General features: G+C 48.0%; 1 long non-coding RNA gene across 1 annotated transcript; it reads left to right on the top strand.

The window, feature by feature from the left end:
- The first annotated feature begins 417 nt into the window (after positions 1-417).
- Positions 418-11,626, top strand: LOC117515014. Its single transcript, XR_004561991.1, has 3 exons — positions 418-428; positions 11,351-11,545; positions 11,582-11,626. It is a non-coding gene; the product is annotated as an uncharacterized LOC117515014 (long non-coding RNA).
- Positions 11,627-12,157: the final 531 nt, after the last annotated feature.

The following is a 12,157-nucleotide window of genomic DNA, read 5'->3' as shown; positions in this document are numbered from 1 at the left end:
TTCTCAGATACTCACTCAACTGAAAGACACCAAAAGCTGCCTGGATTTTACAAATGGTTATCAACATGGAGGTGTTTTTCCTGTGGCGGGTGCGCCGCGCCGGCTGCGAGCCGAAGCACCAATCCATCTGCATGTCTTTCATTAAAAAATCTCCTTTAACAGTGGAATGTCCGGATAAACTGCTGATTCCGACCTCTTCTGAAAGTTCTCTGTTCTCTCACGACGTCCTGGGTCAACAGAGGCTTAAATTTGGAGGTTTTCAGCTTGAAACAGGATGACGACGTCACCTCGGAGCGCTGTGCGACGTCCCGCTCCGTGGGAAGTCCTTACAGCGATAGAAACAATCCAAAATCTCTCATCAGCCGTTAAAATTTACACAGAAAACCAGCTGAATTTCTCAAATGGTGTCCACTCGGATGTGCCTCACAGTTTTTGAAAAAATTTTGATCAAGCACAGCGCCAGTCTCTCAGCAACTTCTCAGACAATGAAAATCCGACGAGGGGGCTGGACCACTCCTTCCACAAGGCGTGCTCACAGGCGAATAACGTCACCGACTGATCATTTATAAGAAAAGGTGGTGAGTCAACAAACCATTCTATTCTGTGTTTTGTAAGCAGCTTATATCCTCCTCGACAGCGTTGTTGTTGTTGTCATCCCCTGACAGCTGCACTTCATCCTCGTCTTCTGTCACATACGGCTCGAACATATGCTGCTGGAGCCCCTCAATTATTTTCTTCGTCGCTTCATTCAATCAATCAACATTTATTTATAAAGCGCTTTATAGCACCGACTGGTGTCCAAAGTGCTTAACATTAAAAACACAAGTTTACAAAAATAAAACACATCTAAAATTTTAAAACAACATAAAAAAGAACATAAAAATAACAGAACATGTCACCTCCCCACTAAGTGTTAAAAGCCAGTTTAAATAAATAAGTCTTTAACTTAGATTTAAAAAGTGCTAGGTCACGAATAGTACATAACTCAAGAGGTAGCTCATTCCACAGTCTGGGGCCAGCTACTGCGAAAGCATGATCACCCCAGCGTTTATATCTTGCCCTTGGAACATCTAAGTAAAGCTGGCCAGACGCTCTTAATGTCTTACTGTAGGTGCGCAAAGTTAAAATTTCAGACAAGTAGGGAGGTGCAAGGCCATAAATAGCTTTAAAAACAAACATTAAAATTTTAAAATCAATTCTAAAACAAACTGTAAGCCAGTGGAGTGAGTACAGGATGGGTGTAATATGCTCACATCTAAAAGTGTTTGTTAAAAGACGAGCAGCAGCTTTCTGCACCAACTGGAGACGTGCAAGAGACGACTAATTAATGCCCGAATAAAGTGCATTACAATAATCAAGTCTGGAGCTGATGAAAGCATGAATGGCGTCTCAAGATCACGTCTACTGAGAAAGTGCTTTATTTTAGCCAAAAGGCGAAGTTGGAAAAAACTAGCTTTGACAACAGAATTTATCTGTTGATCGAACCTCAAACAGCTGTCAAATATCACTCCCAAATTCTTGACAGCTGGTTTTACATAGTTAGCCAAAGCACCAAAATTTGGTGTTACCACATTTGGTATGCCAGTGCACTCAAACACCATGATCTCAGTTTTACCATCATTCAGGTAAAGGAAGTTTTGGGACAGCCACTGCTTTACATCACAAATACAATTAAATAATGACAAAGCATCACTCCCATTAGTCTTCACAGGCAGATAGATTTGCAGATCATCTGCATAACAATGAAAGGACAGGTTGTGCTGGGTTATAATTGACCCCAATGGCAGAATGTACAAAGAAAATGGAATCGGCCCAAGGACAGAACCCTGCGTCACTCCACAAGACAGATGAGCAGTTGATGAGGAGAGGTGCCCAATCATGACAGAAAAGCTCCTTTCAGCCAAATATGATCTAAACCACTTAAGTGCAGTACCATGAATGCCAATAAAATGATCCACAGTATCAAAGGCTGCTGTGAGGTCCAACAGAACCAGCACAGCAGGATTCCCTGCATCCACTGACAAAGTGATGTCATTATGAACTTTGAAAAGTGCTGACTCAGTGCTGTGTCGTGATCTAAACCCAGATTGGAATTTTTCAAGGATGAGATTGTCTTCTAAAAATGATTGTAACTGTAAAAAGACAACCTTTTCTAAAACCTTAGATAGAAATGGCAGATGAGACACAGGTCTAAAAACAGATAAAACTGATGAGTCCAGGTGAGGTTTTTTTAAGAAGAGGTCGAACCACAGCATGTTTAAAAGCAGCTGGAACAGACCCTGATCTAAGACAAGCATTGATAAAAGTTAGGAAATGCACCAGAAACTTCCTCATCTTCTTCAAACACAATCGATATGTCACTTAAATCTTCACTAAAATCCCTCACTATGCCTTCGCTGTCCGTGTCTGCTGTGTTGGTAAACAGAGCCGCACTTTGACACATTTACTTGCATGACGTCACGTCCGGCACAGCGATAAAGTAGGTCAACTCGGAGGCGGTAAATACAAATTCTCAGATGCGTAACGAAACATCTAAATCCTTGTTCAGTGTAATTTTATGGTAAAAAAAAAAAAAAAAACAAAAACAAAGGCAACATGTGGAAAAACCTTTTTTTTTTTATTCTTCAAGAATATGTAAAAACGTCATGGCGTGGCAGGGACACTTTAAACTTCAATTACCTTAACACTTAATAAAAGACAGAGTATATATATTTAATCATGGTCATAAAAAGGTATGTACATTTTAAATTTAGCCTTTATTCAACCAGGTTTTAGTCCCATTGAGATTGTTCTCTTTTACAATTCTAAAGTTTCCAGTTCATCTAACCTGCATGTCTTTAGATGTGGGATGCCTGCACACCTTACTGGCAACTTTAGGCTCCTGGTTTAATAACAAAATAGATAAAAAATACAGACAAAATTTTAATTAGGCCTGAGCTTGCCTGCAGCTAACGTTAATGATATGACATTTTACAAAATTTGTGAATATATATATAGTTTAATTTAGAGGCAAGGTTTACACATACAACATGAACACTATATGAATGTTTGCAAACACAAAAATCTCAAAATCTGATACGTCTATTATATACGTCTTCTAAAGAAGTATAAAGTAACACAGAGAAAGAAAACAAAAAGCATTTACTTGTCTGCTGTTTCTCCACAAGAATATGAAGATATGCATCTATAACCTGTAACACACACGACTTGTAGCATAACAATGATTGAACAATGTTCGCCTTTTCAGACTTGAATGAATAAATGAATAACGTCTTACATCATCAGTCAGCCAACGTGAACCCTGAAGAGTTCAAAAGGATGTGTCATACAAACTATAAGGGCCAACTACAGCTTGTTGTGTGTGGGCTGCCAGAAGAGGAGGTACTGCTGGCCCACCACCAGAGGGCGGCCTGCCTGAAGTGCGGGCTTCAGGCACGAGAGGGCTCTGCCGCCACGGACACAGCCGGGGGTGACAGCTGTCACTCATTATCCCTTGACAGCTGTCACCCATCTACTCAACATCATCTCACTCCATAAAGACCAGACGTCATCTCCACCTCATTGCCGAGATATCGTACTTCATTGGAGGTAATATACTCAGCCGTTTGTGTTTTACACATCAATCTGTATATTGTGAGTCTTTGCAGAAGTACCTGTTATCTTCTGTCTGCGGGAGCTGATTGAGTGCTGGACTGCACTCTTTTCCCCTGAGGAATCACTGCGGTACTCAGCAAGATATTGAGTGAGAGGTGGAGGTGGCATTCCCACCATAATTGTTACTGGGTGTACACACACCCACACTTGACTGTCTTTGTTCTCGCCAGCAGTACCAGATCCGACAGTCGGGGACGGTGATCACCTGGGAATTCGGGACTTGGTGGCTCCAGTATTCACCAGGTTCGGTGACGGCGGAAATCGTGTGGTTCCGGCTCTTCTCAGGACAGACGTCTTCTATCGTCGAGCCTGCCCACACGTCACCTTTGTGGATTGACTGTAATTATATTCTGTGATTGTCTGTATGTTCGTTGTGCTCCTTCACAACATTAAATTGTTAATTTTTGGCTCATCTATTGACCGTTCATTTGCGCCCCCTGTTGTGGGTCCGTGTCACTACACTTTCACAACAGGATATCTCGGCCAGCATCATGGACTCCGAGGGGCGTCACCCGGCTGTTGAACGACCAATGGGAGAGCAGGGAGCGCAGGCGTCTGCAGGAGGCATGATTGGTGAGCTGCAGCACATTCTCACCGCCTTTACGGCTCGGTTGGATCAAATGACCGAGCAAAACATCCTCCTGAACTGCAGGGTGGAGGCTCTCTCCGCGCAGGTGGCGGCGAGCGCTCAGGGCGCTGCTGCAGCTCCTCCTCCTGCCGACCCTGTGCAGGATATGAATGTTCCAGTGGTGGTTCAACAACCCCTCCCACCATCCCCTGAAGCATACATAAGCCCTCCTGAGCCGTACGGAGGTTGTGTGGAGACGTGCGCGGACTTTCTCATGCAGTGTTCGCTCGTCTTCGCACAACGTCCCATCATGTACGCGTCAGATGCTAGTAAAATAGCTTATGTGATTGCTCTGCTTCGGGGTAAGGCACGCGCCTGGGCTACGGCGCTCTGGAAACAGAACTCATGGTTGTTATCAGCATACACTGGGTTTGTGGAGGAGTTCAGAACAGTGTTTGATCACCCTAACAGAGGAGAGACCGCTTCAACAATGCTGCTGTCAATGCGACAGGGGCGTCGGTGCGCAGCCGAATATGCAGTCGACTTCCGCATCGCGGCTGCGAGGTCCGGCTGGAATAACGTTGCGCTCCGTGCCGCCTTCATAAACGGACTGTCATTGGTCCTGAAGGAGCATCTGGTAGCTAAGGAGGAACCGCGGGATTTAGATGGGCTTATCGATCTCGTTATATGGTTAGACAATCGGTTGGAGGAACGCCGTCGGGAGCGAGGCCAAGGACGTGGCCGGATACGTGCCGCCCCTCTCCCTTCCGGGTTCGAAAAGGGGCCGCCCTCCCCACGCTCCACAGCCGCAGCGCTCCGTGGGGCAACAGCTCCCCCTGCTGGCATTGTTAGGGAAACGCACAGGGCCAAAATGAGGAGGCTGGTCCGCGGGGAGTGTTTTCTCTGCAGCTCTAAGGAGTACACACAGAAAAACTGCTCCAAACGGCCACAGCAACAACCGCCCTCAGAGACTGGGCTAAAGGGGGGTCAAAACATTCACGTGGGACACACACAGATTGCCACACGACTCCCAATTACAATCCTGAGCGGGGTTTTAACCCTTCAAGCCCCAGCACTGGTGGACACGGGGTCAGAAGGGAATTTGCTAGACAGCAGATGGGCAAGGAAGGTAGGGCTCCCTCTGGTGGCGCTTCCTTCGCCATTGCAGGTGCGGGCACTAGATGGCACCCTCCTCCCTTTAATCACACACAAGACACAACCAGTAACTCTGGTGGTGTCTGGAAACCATCGGGAGGAGATTGAGTTTTTTGTAACTCCTTCTACCTCCCGCGTGATTCTGGGCTTCCCTTGGATGTTGAAGCACAATCCCCGGATTGATTGGCCGTCTGGGGTGGTGGTTCAGTGGAGCGAAACCTGCCATCGGGTGTGTTTAGGATCCTCGGTTCCTCCCAGTTTACAGGCTAAGGAGGAGGTCAAAGTTCCGCCCAATCTGACGGCAGTGCCGGTTGAGTACCACGATCTTGCTGACGTCTTCAGCAAGGATCTGGCACTCACCCTTCCCCCGCACCGTCCGTACGATTGTGCCATTGATTTGGTTCCAGGCGCTGAGTTCCCATCCAGCAGGCTGTACAACCTCTCATGACCTGAGCGCAAATCAATGGAGACCTACATCCGGGACTCATTAGCTGCCGGGCTGATCCGGAACTCCACCTCCCCGATGGGGGCAGGTTTCTTTTTTGTGGGCAAGAAAGATGGTGGACTCCGTCCATGCATTGATTACAGGGGGCTGAATGAGATTACGGTTTCGCAACCGATACCCGTTGCCATTGTTGGATTCCGTGTTCACCCCTCTGCATGGAGCCAAAATCTTTACTAAGCTGGATCTTAGAAATGCATATCACCTGGTTCGGATCCGGAAGGGAGACGAATGGAAGACGGCATTTAACACCCCGTTAGGTCACTTTGAGTACTGGTCATGCCGTTCGGCCTCACCAATGCCCCCGCGACGTTCCAAGCCTTGGTTAACGACGTCTTGCGGGACTTCCTGCACCGATTCGTCTTCGTATATCTGGACGATATTCTCTCTTTTCCTCCGGATCCTGAGACCCATGTCCAGCATGTACGTCAGGTCCTGCAGCGGTTGTTAGAGAACTGGAATGTTTGTGAAGGGCGAGAAGTGCAAGTTTCACCGCACGTCTTTGTCCTTCCTGGGGTTTATCATCTCCTCTAACTCCGTCGCCCCTGATCCGGCCAAGGTTGCGGCGGTGAGAGATTGGCCCCAACCAACAAGCCGTAGGAAGCTGCACCAGTTCCTCGGCTTCGCTAATTTCTATAGGAGGTTCATTAAGGGCTACAGTCAGGTAGTTAGCCCCCTGACAGCCCTGACCTCTCCAAAAGTCCCCTTCACCTGGTCGGATCGGTGCGAAGCCGCGTTCAAGGAGTTGAAACGATGGTTCTCTACTGCGCCAGTTTTGGTGCAGCCCGACCCTAGCCGCCAGTTCGTGGTTGAAGTGGACGCCTCTGACTCAGGAATAGGAGCTGTGCTATCCCAGAGCGGAGAGACCGATAAGGTTCTTCACCCGTGTGCCTACTTTTCACACAGGTTGACCCCGGCTGAACGGAACTATGACGTCGGCAATCGAGAACTCCTTGCGGTGAAAGAGGCTCTTGAGGAGTGGAGACACCTGTTGGAGGGAGCGTCTGTGCCGTTCACGGTTTTCACTGACCATCGGAACCTGGAGTATATCAGGACCGCCAAGCGGCCTGAACCCCAGGCAAGCCCGCTGGTCACTGTTCTTCGGGCGTTTTGACTTCCGGATCACCTATCGCCCGGGACCAAGAACCAGAGGTCGGATGCCTTGTCCCGGGTACACGAAGAGGAGGTCAAAACTGCACTGTCGGATCCACCAGAGCCCATCCTGCCTGAGTCCACTATCGTGGCCACCCTCACCTGGGACGTGGAGAAGATCGTCCGGGAGGCCTGGCACGGAGCCCGGACCCAGGAACAGGTCGAAGAACCGGTTGTACGTCCCATCAGAGGCCAGAGCTGCAGTCTTGGACTTCTGTCATGGTTCCAAGCTCTCCTGTCATCCAGGGGTGCGAAGGACCGTGGCAGTTGTCCAGCAGCGCTTCTGGTGGGCGTCTATGGAGGCCGACGTCCGGGAGTACATCCAGGCCTGCACCACCTGTGCCAGGGGCAAGGCAGACCATAAAAGGTCCAAGGACTTCTCCAGCCATTACCTGTGCCTCATCGCCCCTGGTCCCACATCGGCCTGGATTTCGTCACGGGCCTCCCGCCGTCCCAGGGCAACACCACCATCTTCACGATAGTGGACCGATTCTCCAAGGCGGCCCACTTCGTGGCCCTCCCGAAGCTCCCAACAGCCCAGAGACAGCAGACCTCCTGGTCCACCACGTCGTCCGTCTGCATGGGATAACCACCGACATCATCTCAGATCGTGGTCCCCAGTTCTCCTCACACGTCTGGAGGAGCTTCTGCCGGGAACTGGGGGCTACTGTGAGCCTCTCGTCCGGGTATCATCCGCAGACCAATGGACAGGCAGAACGGGCCAATCAGAATTGGAGCAAGCTCTACATTGTGGGACGTCGCACAACCCGACGGCCTGGAGTAAACATCTGGCCTGGATCGAGTATGCGCATAACAGCCAGGGTCCTCTGCCACCGGCCTCTCCCCATTTGAGGTGTGTTTGGGGTATCAGCCCCCATTGTTTCCTGTGGTGGAGGGAGAGGTCGGTGTGCCCTCGCCCAGGCCCACCTGCAGAGTGCCGTCGGTGTGGCGCTCCACCCGTTCTGCCTTGTGAAGGCCCGGACGAAGAGCGAGACCCAGGCAGACCGCCGGCGATCCCCGGCCCCTGCTTACCAGCCCGGGCAGGAGGTGTGGCTTTCCACAAAAGGACATCGCCCTCCAGGTGGACTCCCCGAAACTTCAGGAAAGATATATCGGACCATTCAAGATCCTCAAAGTCCTCAGTCCTGCCGCATTGAGCTCCAAACTCCCGGCTTCAATGCGGATCCATCCAGATTTCACGTGTCACGAATCAAGCCTCACCACACCTCACCCCTCTGGGCTCCCGACCGGCGCTGCTCCTGCTCGGATCATCGACGGGGAGCCGGCTTGGACGGTGCGCCGGCTCCTGGACGTCCGTCAGATGGGCCGGGGGTTCCAGTACTTGGTGGACTGGGAGGGGTATGGACCCGAAGAACGCTCCTGGGTGAAGAGGAGCTTCATCCTGGATCCGGCCCTCCTGGTCGACTTCTACCACCGTCACCCGAACAAGCCTGGTCGGGCGCCAGGAGGCGCCCGTTGACGGGGGAGTCCTGTTGTGTGTGGGCTGCCAGAAGAGGAGGTACTGCTGGCCCACCACCAGTGGGCGCCCTGCCTGAAGTGCGGGCTTCAGGCACGAGAGGGCGCTGCCGCCACGGACACAGCTGGGGGTGACAGCTGTCACTCATTATCCCTTGACAGCTGTCACCCATCTACTCAACATCATCTCACTCCATAAGACCAGACGTCATCTCCACCCTCGTTGCCGAGATATCGTACTTCATTGGAGGTAATATACTCAGCCGTTTGTGTTTTACACATCAATCTGTATATTGTGAGTCTTTGCAGGAGTACCCGTTATCCTCTGTCTGCAGGAGCTGATTGAGTGCTGGACTGCACTCTTTTCCCCTGAGGAATCACTGCAGTACTCAGCAAGATATTGAGTGAGAGGTGGAGGTGGCATTCCCACCATAATTGTTACTGGGTGTACACACACCCACACTTGACTGTCTTTGTTCTCGCCAGCAGTACCAGATCCGACAGTCGGGGACAGTGATCACCTGGGAATTCGGGACTTGGTGGCTCCAGTATTCACCAGGTTCGGTGACGGCGGAAATCGTGTGGTTCCGGCTCTTCTCAGGACAGACGTCTTCTATCCTCGAGCCTGCCCACACGTCACCTTTGTGGATTGACTGTAATTATATTCTGTGATTGTCTGTATGTTCGTTGTGCTCCTTCACAACATTAAATTGTTAATTTTGGCTCATCTATTGACCGTTCATTTGCCCCCCTGTTGTGGGTCCGTGTCACTACACTTTCACACACAGCTACACAGCTCCACTTTTCCAACATCATCTGAAGCCCAAATCTTTTGGACTGCAATTAAAAAAAACCTCACAAACATTAGATGTGGGTGAGATACCATTACTGTATGTGCCATAACTGTTTGTAAATATATACAGTCCATGTAATGTGCATTAAACAAGAGCCCGTTTCAGGAAGGAGGTGCACACATTCAAAAACATGCTTATTTAGGGTCGGCTCTTTCTCCGCCCCTGAACAACATCTGGAGTTGGTCCGTGGGCGCCGGACTGAGGCTGCCCACTGCCCCTAGTGGTGGATTGTGTCAATTTGTTGTATGTGAAATGACAAAGTTTCTATTCTATTCAACCTTTCTCTTCAAAGGACGTCACTGAGTTTAGACGGTGTGAATGAAAGAAGTTCTCAATGGGGCCTGATATTATGAAGCAAAAAGACCAAATGAGATTTTTAATCACATAAGTATGAAATCCATGAAGTGGATCTGATTTATATCCAAGTGTAAGATGAACAACTGTAGCATTATTCATTTTGAGTGACCCACACAGCAAACCTTCTTGAACTGGACCAGCAGGAAAATCAAATACCAGGAAGACAGAAGAAAATTGGGTAATTGTACTGAACATGTACAGGAAAAGTATAACAAAGAACAAATTCATAGGCAAGCAAACAGTTTAAACAAGCCACACCCTCAACATGAACTCAGGTAGGTGAACAAATACCAACAGGTCTGAACTAGAATAGTACAACCTCGATCTTCTGGTCTGTCCTCTTGCTGACGTGTATGTTGCGAGTGCTTAGTAATCATTATAACCCAAACAATTATACCGTGTTATGTGAAATGTCAACTGACTTAGTATTTTCATACTGTATTTTTCTTTGACTTGTCCATCGGAGCTTGCAGGTGTGGGCTAAAGGGAAAAATAGGAAAGAGAGATTAAGTTGATTCAAATTCAATACAGATAGTTGCTTCTCATACCTGTTTTTGGTGCTGCACTAATGTGAGGTCACATTTGACACATCTTAACTGTGGAATGTGTTTGAGTCAGTTTAGCTCTTGTGTCGTACCCATGACGGCTTGCTTTGGATAAATGTCACATTGACATACTGTTTACTGGGGATTGGGCTGTCTTCATTGTCCAAAATTCTTTTGTAAGGTTTTATGTGATTAATATTGTATTTTGTTGTTAGTGGTATCCCGTCTGCAGTCGACAATGTCACTAGGTGACCTTGAATTTCCTGGACCGTGAACGGGCCGCGGAAATCGGGCTCAATTCGTCCTGTAACAGTAACACAGGACTGTGAAATGAAAACTGTGAAATCAGAGGGGGGGCTGAGGGGCACTGCCCCCCAGGAGCCGGGTTCTAGTGCCTGCAGGACCCCAGAAACCAAATTAATTTTGTATCTATTGATGCATTTTCAGCATCTCCTGGAAGAAAAAAAAATCTCAGAAGAAGTGGATATTTAAATGATCCTAGATTCAACCTTTCATTTGATCTGTCAGTGATCATGTTGAAATAACAGAATATGATGTGAAGTAGGACCTGGAATGATCACGATTACAGAGTAAAACACTAAGAACCCCCCCCCCCCGATGAAATCTGCAGAATTCCACGGATCCACAGTTTTCCCTAATAATAAGACCATCTGTAATTAAAGCAGATTTTAATGTGGACAGAAGATCAAACAATCATCTAAAAAATAGTCACAGCTTACCCCGTTTCCTTCCTCGCTTTCTCATCTTGTCAATCTGTGTCCACCACATCCTTGTGCTTCTTTAGAATTTTTAAGCAGTTCGCTGCTTTAATTGGTCTTGGAGATGTTTTCCTGAGCACGTGCACTTGCTTCCTCCATTGATCGTGTTTTGTCACCAATAAATGTCTCGTATGTTCTCCTCCCAGGAACACTGAATGAAAGCTGAAATGACAAGATGATTCAGATTTGAATGTAATCTGCTCGTAAAAGCAGAGTTTTTCATTTCATTAAAATTTGAGGTCCCTTTTATTAGTAGTGCACAGTGTTTACTTTAGCTACAGACCCACAAGCCGTCATCCCAAATTTAGTGGCACATCGACGGGAAGCTGTGAGGGGAACACGGCCTCCCTTCCACACATCAACAGGAAAGGGCTGTGTTTGGTGGAGGTGTGGACCTTTGGTCTCAGCGAGAACAGAACTGCATCCAAATACACATCCCAGTTGTTTTGTGGATCATTGACCAACTGTGTCAGAGCTCTAAAAGACAGAGAGACAAAAAGAAAGTTGTCATGTGACTGTAGGATGTCAGGAACAAGCAGATGGATGAAGCCTCAAGAATGAGGCAGGTGAGTGGAGCAGCTTCAGTCACCTGCTGCACTCTGGATGGGAGCAGGTTTGATGTGACATATTGATCGGTCATAGAAAAACCACTTGGTTTTTAAGTTGTCATTTGTCTTTTCATCTGGTCCATTTGTCTGCAGATGATCAGCAGCTGTTACACTCCTCTTTATACCCAGAAGACCACAGAGGTTGTGGTTGAGCTAAAGAAAAAGGACACACACACACACACACACACACACACACACACACACACACACACACACACACACACACCACACACACACAAACATAACGTATACTTCCTTGAATATAGGACACACCAAAGTACTTTGGGTATGTGTGTGTGTTAAGTATGTGCACCAAAAACACACACACCTCATTCACAAATTCTTGCCCCTGATCAGATAAAATCTGCATTGGCAAACCATGGTGATAGATCATTCTGCAGATCTTCTGAGCTACTTAAAAACAAACATTTCTAAAGATTGTGCAGCTGTCAAAGGTTTTCCTGATCGCTGCCAACTGTCACACTGTGAGACCTTTAAGAAAAAAAA

This window comes from Thalassophryne amazonica, chromosome 8 (assembly GCF_902500255.1).
Source record: "Thalassophryne amazonica chromosome 8, fThaAma1.1, whole genome shotgun sequence".
Taxonomy (NCBI): Eukaryota; Metazoa; Chordata; class Actinopteri; order Batrachoidiformes; family Batrachoididae; genus Thalassophryne; species Thalassophryne amazonica.
This window is presented reverse-complemented; position numbering and strand designations above follow the sequence as displayed.